Here is an 18686-nt window from a genome sequence, read left to right on the forward strand (position 1 = left end):
AATTAAAGCTGCCCAACTGGTGTGCAGTGGATCATGGGTTTAAGCGCACTGAGATCAATCCTCTCAGCTCTTTGGGCAGCCTGGATGGCTCTGGAGTGACATATGTATACAAGTTGGTAGAGCATACCCTGCAGACCCTCTGTGAACAGCCTACCAAAGCACAGAATATGCTGAGGGCTCCAAGACTTTTAAGAGATCTTTGGGACTCTGAGGTGCATATTAGCAATGTGATCTTTTCTTGAAGATTTTCAGGTGGTTCCAAGACCTCACCAAGTTTGTGAATCACTATTACAGAAACTTCTATCCAGTAACCTAGTTTTTCTAGGTTCTGGATTTTGTCTCATGACAAACCTTGCCAGGGAACATCTGGCTCTAAATTCTGACCTGGCTCCAAATTCTGATCTGGCTCTAAAACAGTAATAACTTTTCTTACCAATTCCTTACAACAAAGACTTTCACTTTCATTCCCTTTAAGTGTTCTGCTCCATGGGCCATACTTGGTATCAACTTAATTCTCTGGGAAAATGTAAACAGATATCTAAACACATAGTTTTGACTTGTCTGTGGCCCAGGGGCCTCATGGAAGAAAATATAAACCCAGATCAATAGCCATACCAAGAACTGGGGGGGGGGGGGGGGGGGGGCAGTCCAGGAAGGCATCAGGACTAGAAGAGAAGAATATAAGATATACCTAAAGGAAAAACTTTCTTAAGGAGTCTGGCAGAATGGGCCAAAGCCAAATGAACCTGATTGTTGGCGAAAGCTGTTACTTCAATCATACCAGAAGAGTACATTTGATTATTCGCTCATCCTGTGTTATCCCAGAGGCATTTATATTTTCTGGAAAGAAGAGTTATTTGAAAGGAAAAACAGTATTCCTGGGGTCCAGCAGCTCTATTATAGAAACGTTGTTTAAAGTGAAAGAGTTGAGGTGTTTGGTGAATGAATTGAGTGGTGGTTACATGGAAAAGTCAGCAGTGGTATGGACAGGTGTCTGCCAGGTATGGAGTGAAACAGTCCAGAGAAGGTCAATGGGACACAGGTGATGGCTTAAGTAGCAACTTGTGAGTAGCTGAATGATAGTCATCAGTTAAATAGGATGGTGATGGTAGAAGGAAAGGTTATAAAGATATAAGCAACTGTGAATATACTCATTGATTAATATTAATGTAAATTATTTACCAAGTGCTTATAACGTACAAAGTTCTGTTCTAGTCTGTAGGCTTGTGAGCAATCAAAACTGGAAGAAGGGAATAATTATTCTCATTAAATTTATGTTTTAGAAGTGATTATTTTATGCAGAATATTCCATGCTATATACATTTGACTACTGAAAGAAAATAATTAAATATAAAGGTCCTTGGAAGGAAATGTTAGGAGGGGTAGTGGAGAAGACTGTATTTCATGCTAATCTAACTAGTGGGGGCTCAAAACTTTGAGACTAGAGGTGTCATTACTTGTCAATGAGTGAGGAGTCAAAATCTAATACCATAAAAAAATTCTAATACCATACCAAACAAAACACACATGAAAAGGTAAAAAGCCCTTAAATGATATAATATGTTTACGATTGTGCAATCCCAGATATTTGGGGATTATCTCTGTTTTGGAGTATTTCAATAAATCATCTCTTTATGAATATGGAGAATCTAAAAGTAACTTGAAATTAAGTTCTAGCTATAAATGGTTGCTATTATGTTTTTAATTTTTGAACAATTTTTAAGTAAGCATCACTGAGCTCTGTGAGAATTGTTGGGCATACAAAGATTAATAGAACATAGGCTCTGCCCTCAATGATCTTGTGTCCTTGGGATGCACAAGCATAAAAACAAATAACCATAGCAAATCCTTCATTCCAATAGAGGTAGGTATGAATTGCCAGGGAAAGTAGTTCAGTCCATCAGTTGGGAATTCAGAGAAATTTCTATCAAAAAGGCACCATTTGTGGTTTGTGTCTTGAAGGACAATCCAAACCAACATTTGTCAGTCAACAAAATTTTTCTCCAAAAAGAACTTGCACAGAAGTGGCAATGTGGAACGAAATGGAGTATTCAGATAATCACAAAGTACTTCAATATGGTTAGAAAACTAGGTAGAATGTTTTCCTTTTCCCTAGATTTCCCTATCTTACCTCAAGACAATCTAGACTCTGCCCCTGAGAGATATCAGAGATAAATAGTTTGAAATTGCTTAATAATAGGAAAGGCTTCCTTGGCCCTATATTTCATATGGGGATGACACGACTTGCATGTTTATATTTTCTGCCTTGTTTATATACGTATGACTTTTTCAGTACAACAACAATAAAAAATACTTCATGCTCACCCATCCTATCAGTTAAGTAGTTCCTGGTTGTTTGGCCAGTCACACAGTGACTGTGAGCATAACCATGGGCTCACCAAAGCTTTTAATACTAATTTAAAATGACTAAAGGTGCTATTAAGTTAAGTTTGTGTCATCTTAAGCCTAACAGCTCCAAAGCACATTCAATAAATCACAATGCTTGTACTTGGAAAAACAAACTCCTGCCACCCCCATGGTATCATTTTAGGAGAGAAGCAAGTAAACATGGATTAAACAATACTTTAAAAGTGAAACAACAGAGTAGGAACACATGGGGAGTGCCTGGAATATATCTCAAATCATGGCTCAAATATTGTAACAATTAGGTTGAATGGAAAAGGACTCTATCAACTGTGGAGGGCTAGAGAGATATGACAAACTAGTTTTATAAGGGTTTCCTACTTATGAACACTTCTTTCCAGACCTATGCTGTCCAATATAGTAGCTGTTAACCAAATGTAGCTATTTAACTTTGAATTAAACATAACAAATACAATTTTAGACATGTTCAAGGTGAGACCAGTAGTCCCATAGTGGATGGCATAAATGTAAACCATTATTGTCAACACAGAACGTTCTATTGGATGGCACTGATCTAGATTATATCTTAAATGACTCATTCATTTCTTTGTTTACTCAAAAGAAAAGTAAACTTATATTTTTCACCTGCCAAATATTTCATATCCTGGGCTTGGCACTAAACTAATTTCCTGATGAGATGCAAAGGAGGGCACCTAACAATCATTTCAGGGAGAACAGAGCTGAACCAAGCCCTGAAGGCAGGCAGGGACTGGACACAAGGAGCACGGCCAGAGGGTTGAGTGTGAAGGATTTTAAGGCCTAGGGAGGTCTTAGGCCACAGCACAGGTAAATTCTAGTAAACTGTGAGACCAAATCCTAGGACATATATTGGGAACAGCAGGAAAAAAGGTATGAACTGGTTTGTGTGTGTGTGTGTATTTTTTATGAGAGAAATTGTGGGCTTACAAAGCAATTGTGTATAAAATACAGAATACCCATATATCACCTGTTCTAGTTTGCTAGCTGCTGGAATGCAATATGCCAGAAACAGAATGGCTTTTGAAAGAGGGAATTTAATAAGTTGATAGTTTACCGTTCTAAGGCCGAGAAAATGTCCCGGTTAAAGTAAGTCTACAGAAACGTCCAATCTAAGGCTTCGAGAGAAAGATACCTTGGTTCAAGAAGGCCGATGAAATTCAGGGTTTCTCTTTCAAGTGGAAGGGAACATGGTGAACACAGTCAGAGTTTCTCTCTCATCTGGAAAGGCACATGATGAACACAGTCAGGGTTCCTCTCTCATCTAGAAGGGCACATGGCGAGCACAACATCATCTGCTAGCCTCTTCTCCTGGCTTCCTGTTTCATGAAGCTCCCCAGGAGGCATTTTCTTTCTTCATCTCCAAAGGTCCCTGGCTGGTGGACTCTGCTTCTCATGGCTATGTTGTTCTGCTCTGCTCTCTCTGAATTGCTCTCATTCTCCAAAATTTTTCCTCTTTTATAGAACTTCAGAAACTAATCAAGACCCACACAAATGGGTGGAGACATGTCAGCACCTAATCCAGTTTAACAACCACTCTTGATTAAATCACATCTCCAGGGAGATGATCTAATTACAGTTTGTTTCAAACATACAATGCTGAATAGGGATTAGAAGAAATGGCTGCCTTTACAAAATGGGATTTTGATTAAAACCTGGCTTTTCTAGGGTACATACATCATTTCAAACCAGCACATCACTCTATTATTAACACCTTGCATTGGTGTGGTACATTTGTTACAGTTGACAAAAGCACATTTTTGTAATTGTACTATGAACTGTGGTCCATGGTTTAATTTAGGGTTCACTGTGCATGAACTGTGTTTTTTAACATTCTTTCATCCCAAGAGCATATCACATGGGAGAAACTCAATAAATGTTTGTTGGTAGTGGTACCAGTTGCTCTAAATAAGGTATTTTCAATCAAATCCTTTTTTGACTATTTTAATATCCAATCTGCTACAAAATCCATTAGAACAATCAATTGAATCGTGTTGTGAAGACATCCAAATCCCACTGGATCACTTATTTTTCAATGTAATTTTTCAGAGGACAGATGCTGCAGAAGGAAAAATGTATTAAAGTATATTGGAATTCATTTCCCTCTTATTTATCCAGGCTCCAAGAGAATATAATTACTCTTTACAAAGACCTTGAAAATCCAGTCCCATGATGAAGTTTCAGCCTATCCTCTGTGAAACTGGTTTACTCAATCGCCTTTAATAAGCCTTGCATTCTCCCACTTCTGCCCAACCCCTCACATACTCATACATTTCTCTTCCCCTAGAAGGCTTCAGTCCCCCTCCCCTACTTCCCCTAACAAAAACCTGACCTTCTTTAAGACCCATATCATCCCTTCTCCTCTGTTAGAACCCCTTCTCCCACACTTAGCCTGAAGTGGCCTCTTCCTCTACCTAATTAAATCTCTGCTTAGCAGAGTTCCTTTCATATTGAGCACAGGGCTGATTTAGAAGTTCAGTAGATATTCGGTAAAAGAAAAGGCAAATTCTAATAGAACCGAGCAGTAAATTTATGGATACAAATGCTTTTGATAGTACTTCTAAGTTTATAGGGTACTTTAACACATGTTATTTTATCCTCAGAATAGTCCTGTGAATTTCATGAGGTTATCCTTATTTTAGAAATGAGGAAAGTGAGGCTCAGAGAGGTGGAAAAGACTTGCCAAAGGTATGTCAGTCTCTGTTCTGACAAAAATGACACATGCAAGGGCTATTAGAAGAGAATTGAATGATGGTACTTGACATAGAGATGTGGGCAGAATTAAGGGAACCACAAGAGTTAGTAAAAGTCCAGGAGACCAGGAAAAGTGAGGAGCATTACCGCCTCTATGCCTGAAGGTACAAGGGGAAGGAGGTGTTGCAAAAATCCAGTGAAAGAGCTATACTGTGGGAGAATCCTGATCTCCCTCAATACCCAAGGGCAGCAGAGGGCTGTCAAACCCAGCAGTGAGGAAGTTGGGGTGAGTGGGTGTGAGGAAATACCCTGAATTCTCTTCCTTCATCTGATGCTTCCCTTTGGCCAAACTCAACTAGGCAGGAAGAGAGTCTAAGGGAAATAGTCGGGGGGGGGGGCGGGGAGGAAGGGGGAAATAAGCCTCACAGGACCCAGGCAGGGCATGGGAGAGAAGAGAGTATACAAGGATAAAATGGATATGGAGAGAAAAATAGTCATCCAAGAAGGATTTGTAGGAAGTCTTATTGTCTGATGGTTATGATCCCCGCATATTACTTAGAAAACCAACAAGAGTGTTGTGGAATCTATATAACTGGAACCACTGCCAGTCTGGACTAAAAGGAACAGAAAAGGGGCAAATTGAAGGAAAAATAACATCAAAGGCAGAACCGTGGAAGCTAAGGTCTGAAGACAAGGAACCTTGGGTCAGGAGAGCAGACCTATGCATGCACTTGGAGAGGCCCTGAAGGAAAACGGTGTGCCTTCTGCCTCAATGTAAGGAAGAGTTTTGGTGCCCTAGGCCTCAGAGAGAGAGGCATGCATAAATTGAGGATTGGAGGGAGCCTGGCGATTGCCCCATTGTTCTGAGGGGGTTGGGTGTGTGCCCCAGAGATAGTAGAGAGATAATGGATAGTAAATAGTATATAGTAGAGATAGTAGATAGCTTAGGTGCTACCTCAATGTTTGGAGAGGCTGGAGGTGAGAAAAAGGTGACTCCCCCCCCCCCCCCAATGAGCTCCAGTCTTGCAACCCTCATCCCAACATTTGGAGAGAGCAAGGCTACTGCATAGGCCCTTGGAAAGGGGGACTGCTGCTATCAAAAATCCCGAGGATAAATGATTCTCAGACTTTGAAATCTAATGGAGTTTGCTCTGCTGTTTTTTGGAACTGTTTGGGTCCAGTGACTTCTGTTTTCCTTTCAATTTCTCCCTTTGGCAATGGAAATATGTATCCTACAACTGTTCCTCCTTTGTATGTTGGCAGGAGATAACTTGTTCCGAGATTCACAGGTCAAAAAGCAAAGGAGAATTATGCCGTAGGATGGACCATGCCTGTAACTGACTTTGATGAGATTTTGAATGGTTTCTGGATTTGTACATATTTGTTATATTACTAAAATAGATTTGAGGCTTTTATGATCTTGTGATGGAATGAATGTATTTTTGTATATGGAAGAAACATGTCTTTTGGGGGTCCAAAGGGTGGAATGTGCTGGTTTGAAACTGTTGTGTACCCCAAAAAAGCCACGTTCTTTAATCTTGATTCAATTTTGTTGGGTGGGATCTTTTTTATTAAGTTGTTTCCATGGAGATGTGTCTCCATGCATTCAAGGTTACTTACTGGAGTCCTTTAAAAAGGAACCATTTTGGAAAAAGCTTTAGAGCTGACACAGACAGAGGAGTTTGGAAATGCAAAAGGAAACACCCCTGGAGAAGTTGTTTGAAAGAACCCAGGAATAAAAAGCTTGCAGATGTAGCCATGTGCCTTCCCAATTGACAGAGAAGCCCTGCATGCCATTGGCCCTTACTTGAGTCAAGATATTGTTTTCTAGATGCCTTAATTTGGACATTTTAAGGCCTTAGAACTGCAGACTTGCAACATAATAAATTGCCTTTTTAAAAGTCATTCCATTTTTGGTATATTGCATTTCCAGCAGCATTAGCAAACCAAAACACCTTACTTCCTAGGTGGACATGTATTATAGCTTGAGAAGAACAGTCAGATGCAAAAGTTCTATGTAATCACTTTATAAATGTGAATTACCATTATTATCATCAGACTTCAGAAACTGTAATTGGAAAAATATAGTCAGTTACCTAGGCCTTCTTAACCACACTGGAGAATTGGTTTCCATGCTCTTCATGTCCTTCCTTCCAATATTGGTTTATGGTCATTTAAAGCAAGATTGAGAATGTGCTTCTCTGCTTAGCAATTGAGATTGGGAAATGGCCAGCACAACTCACTACAATGAATTTAAGGCAAAGCACTCAGCAAATTAAACTTGTTGATCATAAAAATATTTTTCATTTGCTCTCAGTGTCAGCACTTTTGTAGGAAGTCTTGTTTCAAATGAAAGAAAAGTGCAAAGTAAGAGTATATATAGTTTACAAAACTCCAAAGACATCTCAGAAGCAAAAAGAAACATAGAGCCTGATGGATGCAGCATGTGGTTTCTCTTCTATCTTCAGTCCAGGAGAAAAGTTTCATTGCTTAGAGCTGAACCCAAGCATAATAATTCATGTCCTGAAACATGGTATAATTTGAGTTATAAGACTTCTAATCTTTCATTCATTTATTTAGTCCCAGAATGTTTACCAACAACTTGTTTAGGGCCAGTGAGTGTGCAGAAGCTGTGAATACATAAATAAATATGAACTAGGACCAGATTTTAAAAAACTACCAGATCCTCATCCAATGAATCAGGCAGATACATAATCAAATTATTCTAATACAATATAATTCTGATACAAATGTATGCATACTGCATTCTGGGGTCAACAAGAGCAAGCAAGCTAAGCTAACATTTGTCTAGCACTTGAACAAGCTACCAGTGAAAAAGTGAGCAGTATATCTCTAGATATATTCAGGTACAGGCTAGAAAAATCACATTTTAGAACCACCAAACAAGAATTCTACCCTGGGCACTGTCATGGCCAGGTTCATGTATCAACTTGGCTAGGTGGTGGTGCCTGTTTGTCTGGTTGGGAAAATTCTGGCCTCTCTGTTGCTATGAGGACATTTCATAGAATTAAATCATGATCACGTCAGTTGCATTAACAGCTGATTGCATTTGTAATAATCTAAGGGGAGTGTCTTCTGCAATGAGTGACACTTAATCTAATCACTGGAAGCCTTTTAAGGAGGATTCAGAAGAGACAGTCTCTCTTCCTGCTTCAGCTGGCGAGCCTCTCCTGTGGAGTTCATCCAGACCCTTCATCAGAGTCATCAGCTTCACAGCCTACCCTATGGATTTTGGACTCTATGTTCCCACGGTTATGTGAGATACTTATATTAATTTTATATCTACAGTTATTTCCTGCTGATTATGTTTCTCTAGAGAATTCTAGCTAATACAGTCACAGTATGGATTAGACCAGGATTTCTTCATAGAAATACTATTAACATTTTGGACAAGATAATTCTTTGTTGTGAGGGACTGACCTGGGCATGGTTGGATTTTTAGCAGCATACCTGGCCTCTACCCACCAGATGCTAGTAGTACGACCTAGTTATCAATCAAAAATATCTCCAGACACTGGAAAATGCACTTTGGGAGTCAAAATTGCTCTCTGTTGAGAATAGAGACTATATGGTCTTCAATGTCCATTTCATTTCTAGAAATTGAATTCAAATCAAAGTTAGCAGAAACTTCAGTTCTCCTGGTTGATGTTGGAGCTACTTATATATGATTACAACTCAAGAGCCATATGCTTATATGCTTATAAAGACTCAACTCTAATCTGGAGCAAGAAAAACTCAAATCACAGGTTTCGAAGCACTGCTATGCTCTGTCTTTAATATCATAATGCAGGCTTTGTTTGTTCAATAGGAATTGAATAAAGAAATTCTGTGCTCAAGTAGTTATACTTCCAGGGAAGCCAGAGTTACTGATTGGGAAGGGTGGTCCTGTCATTTAGGCAGAATTAGCACTTGAAGTAGAAAAGTGTGTTTTAAATTGAGCAGCTCTGTCCTTTATCTACTTTATTTTTTCATCCTTCTGTGCTTATGAAAAGACAGAAAATATTTAGAAGAATCATTGAATTTGGATCTGATGCCCTGGCTTTTGATCCTAGTTAGGTCATTAAACTCATTTTGTTAATTTGGACAAATTACTTCATACACTGGCTTGCTCATTCAACCAACTTTTGCCAATCCCTGCTATGCACTAGAAACTATAATAGATGGTTGGGGTACACAAAGGAATGACATAAGTTCTCCTACTTTCTCACAATGGAGAAGGAGGAGAAAAACAGATTAGTGTCATATGCTCTGTGTGGTGGTGTTTGCAAGTCCACTACTGCCCCAGACATAGATAATTTCCACCATCGTGTTTGTTTTCTTTTTTCCCACATTAGTCAGGGAGCCCAGATCTTCCCTCATGACCCTAACTCCATACCAGGTATCTAATTCAACATCTATCTGTTCAGGGGAGATAGGTAACTATGCTCTATAATGCTGAAAGATAGTGTGCCCATTTGATACAGTGTCCATACCCAAGGATAGCTTGCCTTGTATTAACTTTATTTTCTCTCTGAGCTCTCAAAAAAAGTGGCTACCCGTGCCTCCCAATTAAAGAAATCTGTGTCCAGCCCCTCTCATCTGTTCTTCCTTTCCTGTATCAATCATCACTCTTTTTCTTTTTTATTCCCCCAAGTCTCAGAATTATCTGATCTCAGGGACTCCACATGCAAGCATACAAGAACTTGAGAATTTTCCTCTCCTACAGAGGTAAAACGTTTCTTTGAATCCTTTTTTTGCTTCATTTTAGACTTGGAGAAGGGAAAATGGTCTGGAGACCAGTGAGGGAATAGAGCACAAGAAGAATATACAGAAAACACTGAGGTCGATACTAGCAAGACAAAACCATAACATCCTTGTGGTAAGTAGCAAGATTAGAATTCTAAGGGACCATGGCCTTTCCCAAGAAATGACAGTTGGTGACTTGGTCATTAATGCATAACTATAGAACCTACTTCTCCAATGACCAAGCACTAATTCTAACCGGTAGTGGTGGATCAGCAAAATATTATAAACAAAATCTTCAAATAGATTTTCATTTCCCCTTTCAGGCCCTCAAATTCCTCCAGCATAAGAATCCAAAGCTTGATTAGGGAACATATCAGGTCTGTGAGAGCATTACAATTGCATTATTCATTGTCACTTAGATCCCTTTTCCCACTGGTATCTCCACTATACCACTCTCTCCTACTCTAAGAAATATTGACTGATCCAGATGTGGCTAGAGCACTAGATGCAAAGAAAAAGACAGACTCCCTAGGGGAGGAGCTCAGTAACAGATGGATGAATACCAGCTACAATGAAAGCATTCACATTTTGCATAGATGTTTGTTTTTTAATAACACTCTACCAAGAGTTACCTCATTTCCTTGGTGTAATAGAATTTCTTTAGTTAAACTTTGGAACAAAACTAAAAGGGATCACACGTATAAATGAAGCTTTCCAATCCTTAATCCATTAGGTAGGTACTCCTGACCTTTCATCCACCTTCTGAGAGTACCTACCTACTTTCAAAAGGTTCCTGCAAGAGGCTGTTCCACCATGATGTGGGCATCACTTTCCTTTGTGCTTCCAAAGCATGAATTTGAAATCAGACAAAAGTGAATGGAGAGCATAGCTCCTCCACCTAATAGCTGTCCTAACATTGGTATTGATAACTGAGCCTCCATTTTCTCACCTGTGAAATTAAGAAAATAAATATATCTTGCAGGGCATTGTCAAGGCAGTGCCTGGCATACAGTAGGTGCCCTCTTTTGATCCCTATGTTCTTTGTATCAGGCCCATTGTAACTGTGCACTAAGTATTAGCTGCATTCACCTCCCACTTCTTACATTCCCTTTTTAAAAGGGTATTTAATAGGCTCTTGTGTCAAGTCACAGAGATGTTTTCTTCCTACCATAATTAAGCAATCTGAGAAATCCTGTGAGGTCGATAAATTTGGAAAACGCTTACATAAAATAGAATATAAAATAGCAAGTCCTGCCATCAGAATCCAGTAAAAGTCAATTGCTTTATGTGACACCTCTACAAATGACATTATGTCATTGCATAATATTAGTAAGAAATTGTAAGATTTTTGTTCAGGCCTATAAAATGTAATGAGTTTCACATCATCTACAATATAAAAATAAATTGAAAGAAAGCAATATTTTAAAAAGGAAAGAAAAAAAAAACAAGCTTCCAACTTCTTGACTTTTACTGTGTTTGAGGAAATTTTGTCCATGAAGAGAAAGATTTAAATGCTTTACAATGTGGTTCATTGGTTTTCTTTTTCTTTCTTTTTTATTTTAAAAATTTTCATCTTTGGCCTTTTATATTTAACTGGGAACACACAAGAACCCTGTTTGAGAAATCAGGTGTTCTTGGCTGAAAAATGTTCCCCATGCATAAAAAAGTAATTTCAAATGTTCAGAAAATGGAAACTCTTCATGCTGCCAATAAAGAGAAGGATTTATTTGTTCTGGGCTAAGGTACAAGACATTAACTTTCATAGATGCAGTTGTTCACCCAGAAGTTCATGCTAAAGCAACCTGAAAAGTCATCGTAGACTCAAAGAAATGAGGTCGTGTGACTCTGGCCTGGCATAATTTCCTTTGGTTACAAATAGCGATATGGGAATCTAGGGTTGCCCAACTAGCACTTCTTTAGGGAAAGTTGAATACCCATTCGTTCTGGAACGGAAGGAATTAATCATCCTGATGAGATTATGTCACACATCAAAAACCTGGCTTGCATTTGTGTTAAATATGATCTGGAAAAGGAGGGAATAATCTCACAGCTCCCTACAGCACAGTTTCATGGATGTGAGCAAGCACATTTACTCAGAATAATGTATAACACAAGTTGAGCTGTTGGGCTCTCTAAATAAACTGTCTGCATATTTTGGGAAGGGAAAAGCAAATGTGGTATGTTTGGCTTACGGAATGAAATGTGTTTTCCTTCTTTGTCAGCATTACCATTCAGTGGTGCAGACAGACCAGACATCCTCGGGGACAAGGTACATTGCTGGCTCAAAGTGGAAATAGCATGGAGTTGTTTAATTTAAGAAGAATGCCTTGGATCTATACAATCAATACAAGCCACTCATAGATTGAGAACAATTCAAAATTGAATGGAAACCTATAGGTTATCTCTTCCACCTCTAAGGACTCTTGATATGGCTAAAAGATGACCACCCAGCCTTCAACTGAACTTTTTTTGGGGATAGGGAGCTCATTGCTTGTGAGTGTCACTGTGTATAAACTTCTGCATTTACTATTCTTGTCATCATCATGTGTATCATTTACCACTTATAACAAAATTACAGTAACAGCTGTAATTTCCAAGAAGAAATGAATCCAGGATGACTGTGAAAACTCATTTCTTTACTCCTGTAAGTAGCTTCCCATGAAGGCAGCTCAAAAGGCCTGAGCTCTACACATAGGAAATGCCAGAGGCTGAACCCCTTTATAAGAAGGAAGCTCTTCAGATACCTGTCACTCATTCATTGATGGGATGAAACACAATCTAATAGAATACTTCCTGTGGTGCATCCAGTACTGCTTTGGCTTCCTGAGCACAGCTTTCCATGGGATTAGAACCACGACCTCATGTGTGCTGCATTTATAAGCTTTTCTACCGTAAACCTGATTTCAGACCCCTTTGCAGAACACAATCATCAGCATTTATCGAGTACTTATAAAATGTTAGAATTAAGCTAAACACTTTAGATTTATTATCACATTTAATCTTCACAATAAACTTCTGATGCTAGAGACTGTTACTATCCCCATTTTAAAGAGGAGGAATCTAATTCTCAGAAAAGCTAATTGGCTATGATAAAAATTAGGATTCTAGCAAAGCCATGTTGTTAAACTCTGCTACAAAGGTGGATACTACTTTGTAGTCAGCCAAGCCTGAGTTCATCCCCTAGCTCTGCCCCTTTGTGTGAGTGACATTGGTTACATTCTTAGCTTTTGGAGCTATTCAATTTCCTTGTCAATAAAATGGCACTAATATTTATTTCTATTTTTTTTCATGAGTATTAAATGAGATCATGCATGTATCATAGATGTTAAGTGGAAAATTTCCTGTTGTCCTAGAATTGGAGAACTGAATTCAAAACAGAGGGTATTAAATGCCCAACATTATAGAGAAAGAGCAACTGAGGAGCTGCCAACAACTGGACCATCTCTCAGTGCTCATTAAGAAGTGAACAAACAGCTTTGTTAACACTTATGATTATCCAACTACTACTTTTCCCAGAATTTTGAAAGAAATTTGACAAAAGGGAAAGTGAGCATCATGAGCAGTTGACCTAGGAGGGGACTGCTGTTGCTGTCCCCTCCCCACTTCAGAGTCAATAAGGGTGGTGACAGGACAATCAATGGCAAACTCTGAGAGTACCTGCAAGAATGAGGGACTTGCATCTCACTCCCTGGATAGTGGATTAAAAAAAAAATCTATGCTATGTCTCTTTGAGCAAGAAATAAAAGGGTTGGAATGAGATGGCAGGATGAAGAAAGGAGATTTCCATCAAACAGATGCGTGTCCACCACTTGCTGTGGCAAGAACGGGTAACTTTCCCTGGATCAAGAGACTCCTGATAAGGGAATGGCATGGGAAACCTAGCGGCAAGAAGCTGAGGTGTATTGCCGATGGCAGGGGTGAGATTTTATGAGTGAAAGAATTTGAGTGGAAATGGAATATCCAGCTTATGAAACTGTATAAGTACTACTTATGAGCCTTACAAGAAAGCCTGCATTTGGATACCTGCCACACAGATCAATCTGTCTTATTCTGAGGAGCAGCTATATCTAACAGATGATTAAACTGCAGGGCCTGGTAAAAAATGTTTTTCTACATTTCTCCTAATCTCTTCCTCCCTGAGAAGACAGAACAAGAAGAGGGAGCAGGAAGAGCAGTGAAAGTGTGAAAGCATAGACCACTTCACCCGCCCCGCCCACAAACACACCTGTAATTCCCTGGAGCCATGGATCAAGGTTGTATTAGTCGGAGGGATGGTGAAGAGTTTGGACTTTTATGCTGTGTGTTAGTTAGATTCAGTTGTCAACTTGGCCAGGTGAGCATACCTAATCTTGTTGCTGCGGACATAAGCCAACGGTATGTGAACCTCATCTGTTGCTAATTACATCTGCAGTTGGCTAGGAGGCGTGTCTGCTGCAATGAGTGACGTTTAACTTAATTGGCTTGTGCTTAAATGAGAGAACGCAATGTAGCACAGCCTAGCAGCTCAGCATTCCTCATCTCAGCACTTGCAGCTCAGCCCAGGCCTTTGGAGAAGTCACCCCGGGGAAAGTTGTTGGAACCCAGGGGCCTGGAGAGAAGACCAGCAGAGACCATCCTGTGCCTTCCACATAAGAAAAGAGCCTCAGTGGAAAGTTAGCTGCCTTTCCTCTGAAGAACCAACAAAATAAATCCCCTTTTATTAAAAGCCAATCTGTCTCTGGTGTGTTGCATTCCGGCAGCTAGCAAACTAGAACATGCTGTATGGCAGTGAATTTTTTATAGTTCAAAGACCAGAAAGTCATAACACTCACCTCATAAACTGATAAAGAATAGTTTAAAAAGGGATTCAATATGGCAAACTGGGAATAGTTTTTAGAAAAAATATCACATGCATATAGCGACTATTAGTGATTGATCCCATAACATATATTAAATACTAGGCAAATAATACATCTTCAACAAATAACAGTTCTTGGTTCCCTTGATTTTATTGTATTTATTTGTTTTCTTCAATGATTATAACATGAATTATATATCCTTTAGCGAAAAAGACTAGAAAATGCCAAAACATAAAAAGGGCAAAATTGATATTAACCATAACCCTCCTCCCGCCTTTAGAAGTACCATTGAGAAAATAAAGTTTTCCTTATCATGAACCCAAATCTGCTTTCTAAGCTTTCCATACACTGGTCCTACTCCTGCCTTCTGGAGATATATAGACTAGGTCTCCTCCCTCTTGCATGCGATACACTTCTGAATATGTTGAAAGAGATAATTTGGGGTTTTGTCCTTTTTTTTTTTTTTACAGGTGAAGCATTTTCAATTGATTCTGGTTTCTAGCCCTTTCCCATCCTGATCAATCAGCCTCTGAAGATATCTTCCTGTGCCAATGTCACTCTAAAAATGACACAGAACCAAACCCCAAACTTGACTCAGACAGGGTGTTACCTCCTTCATTTGAACACTGTTCTTAAATTTCTGCCACTGGGTACAGCCAAAGAACACAAAGAGACCAATTTGTCAGGTTAAAAATATTGCCTTCGTTTATGCTGACCTATTTTTCATCTCAGAACTTCTCAAGGCAAAGGGAAGAAACTGGCTGCTTAATTTTGAGATTTTCCAACTTAATAAGGAATGTTTTGTCACCTCCCCAAAAGAAACAGATTCCTGATGTCCATGGGGTTAAAAATAAATTTGTGTTAGAAATATATGGCAGAATAGTTAGAGGCTCTTTTCTTCCTTCATCCATTCATAACTGCGAGTCATAAGGATAAATTCCAGAGCTTGCAGCCTGGTGAGGAATACAGTTAAAGTAACTTCCAAACTTCTATCCAGACAGGTCATTGCCACCAGATTCATCATTGCCACCCTCATCAGCTCACCATGACTGTTCCCATCCTCACTGTCAGCATTTCTCACATTTGTTAAGGGCTTGGCATGTGCTAGATCCTTTAATGTGGAGGCAGTTATCTCTGTTATTTTATTTCTCTGCTTTTTGCCTATGTTAGATCACACAACTACTACTAATACACAAGTTCAAGCGTTTACTATCTTACAGGCATTATCTCATTTACCTTTCACAATTACCCAAAAATTTGTTACTTTATTTTACAAATGGGAAATTTGAGGCCTCAGGAGCTAATGGGTGGTAGAGCTGAAGTAGGTACCTGTTCTTGTTTGCAAGTTGCCAGAATGTGATATACCAGAAACAGAAATGCTTTTAAAAAGGGGAATTTGACATGTTGCAATTTATTGTTGTAAGGCCATGAAAATGTCCCAATTAAAGCAAGTCTATAAAAATGTCCAAATTAAGGCACCAACAAGAGATTACCTTTACTCTAGAAAGGCTGATGAAGTTCAAGATTTCTCTCTTAACTAGAAAGGCACATGATGAACATGGCAATGTCTGTTGGCTTTCTCTCCAGGCTTCTAGTTTCATGAAGCTCCCCAGGGGACGTCTTCCTTCTTCAACTCCAAAGATCTCTGGCTATGTGAGCTCTGCGGCTTTTTCAAAAATGGTTCCCTCTTAAAGGGCTCCAGTAAGCAACCCCACCTTGAATGGGTGGAGACACACATCCATGGAACCCATCCAGTCAAAATTACCACCAACAATTGGGTAAGTCACATCTCCATGGAAACAATCATAAAGCTCCCAGGCAGCAATATTTAACGAGGATTAAAGGACATGGCTTTTCTGGGGTCCACCACAGATTCAAACTGGCATAGTACCCAATAATATTTAACATCGGAATGTGTGTTCTTTTCCATTCTCTTTTACCCTCAGGTGAAATCAATGTAATCTTTTCAAGTGCAGGTGGATTTACAAAAGGATGCCAGATGCTCAAGCATTCTTCTGACTTCAGTAGATTTGCCAATTGGCTTTGGGAAATGAGTGAAGAAGATTGTTAGTTTAATAGCAAATAGTCCCTGATTCGATGGTCAGCTGTGGTCTGTCTTGTTAAGTGATTTCCACAAAAAGCTTCTGTTTCTCTGGCAAATGGGGAATTACGTAAGTATGAGTGAAAATCTGTATTTCACATGACCTATGCAACTCCGTATTTATTCAACAAATGTTATTTCGAGTAAAATACAGCTGTGAACATATATTAACTCTGTGGCCTTGGGAAAGTCATTTGACCTCTCTGAGCTCTTTTTCTTCATCTGCAGGAGATGAATAATAATTTTTGCTATGATTAACTTCAGTAGTTTTTCTGTGACCATGAGAGGAGTTCATAGAAGTGGACGACTTTATCATTACTAAAGAGTTACTTAAATGTGGGGCCATCTTATTGTTGCTGCTGTTACAGTCATCACTATTATCAGTGCTACCACTACAGGAGTCTAGTAGAGAAAGTGAAGGACGAGGAACCTCAGAATCTGTGTCTGGTGTTGCTTCTGTCACCACTGAATCATATGACTGTATGCTTTATTACTTTGTTCCTGTTTCCTTAAATATAACAATACAATAACAATTCACAAGCCCAGCCAGCCTTATAGAACTACTGTTCTATGAGGGACAATTGTTTCTAAAATAGAAGACATTAAGAATATTGCAACAGTCAGCAAGAGACATTGACTGTTTATTGAGCTGAGTCAATTTCTTTAACGCCATGCTCTTCTTCGGGACTTCACATCTAGAAAGTCCCAACTTCCCTTGAAGAATTTATTGACTTGGATACTCCAAAAAATGTATTCCACTGGCATACAGTAATTTAAAAGGATAAAAGCTTCCATTCATTGAACATTAACTATATATATCTAATTAAATCTCCAATACTATCCTATGAACTTTTTATCTTATAACTCATATGAGAAAGATGATATAAACGAGAAGGAAAGGAAGAACGGGAAATAGTAATGCTTATGAATATCCACTTATACTATGAATATAGCATTTTATTTAATCCTCTCAACATGCTTATGCCAGAAGATGCCTTCAATTTACATATATGGAAATTGACCATTAGAGAAATCAAGTGACTTAACTATTGTCCTTCACTTAACTCTGAATTGGCTCAGCTGGAGGCCAAACCAAGACCAGTCTGAGGGCGAAGACCATGTTTTTCCACTATAGTGTCCAACTGGTAGTCACACCAAGGACTGTCTAACTCAAATATTAAAATAAAAAAAATCCATGCCTTAATTACTATGCTTTTGGGGTATCTCAGGTTTTCCCAAGATGGAAGAGCAAGAAGGAGTTAGCAGTAGGAAAAACCTCTTATGGTGGTGAAGAAATGAATGCAGGTAAGAAGATAGAGTGCAGAAGTTTTGTCATTGAGAAAAGGACATTCGCATATCCTCTGCCATTTAACTTCTTAGCATTCATGACCCTAGGTTTCATTCAGATCCAATTCCTCGAGGAGTATGACTTTCCTACTGTGATCAACCATTCTTAGCATGTTATAAAAATTATTTTAAAAAATCTCAAGCAATTGCAATTCTCCCCTCATCTGACATTTGTCAAAAGAGATGCATTTCAGAGTTGAGAAGAAAGCAAGGAAGAGGAAAAAGGTGAGCCACTGCCTTGAGCTCTGAGACTTGGGCACCAAAGATATACAAACATATATTTTAGAAATTTTGTTGTGTACTGTATGATGTATACCCCCACCACTGAATGTTTAAGAATATTTCAATAGTTTATTTCTGCAGTACTTTTTGAATTAGATATCTGTTTCATCTTTGTTCTAAATGACCTAAAGTCAATCCAACATATTTGAATTATGTACAAATACAATGTTGGAAAAATACTGTTATCTGAGTGTCAGTATTTCACCTCTGTTGTCATTTCTCTCTGAATATTGTTGTATTGCATGCCTAGGCATTGCAAGATGAGTAAACTGCATTTA

This window comes from Tamandua tetradactyla, chromosome 2 (genome assembly GCF_023851605.1).
Source record: "Tamandua tetradactyla isolate mTamTet1 chromosome 2, mTamTet1.pri, whole genome shotgun sequence".
Taxonomy (NCBI): domain Eukaryota; kingdom Metazoa; phylum Chordata; class Mammalia; order Pilosa; family Myrmecophagidae; genus Tamandua; species Tamandua tetradactyla.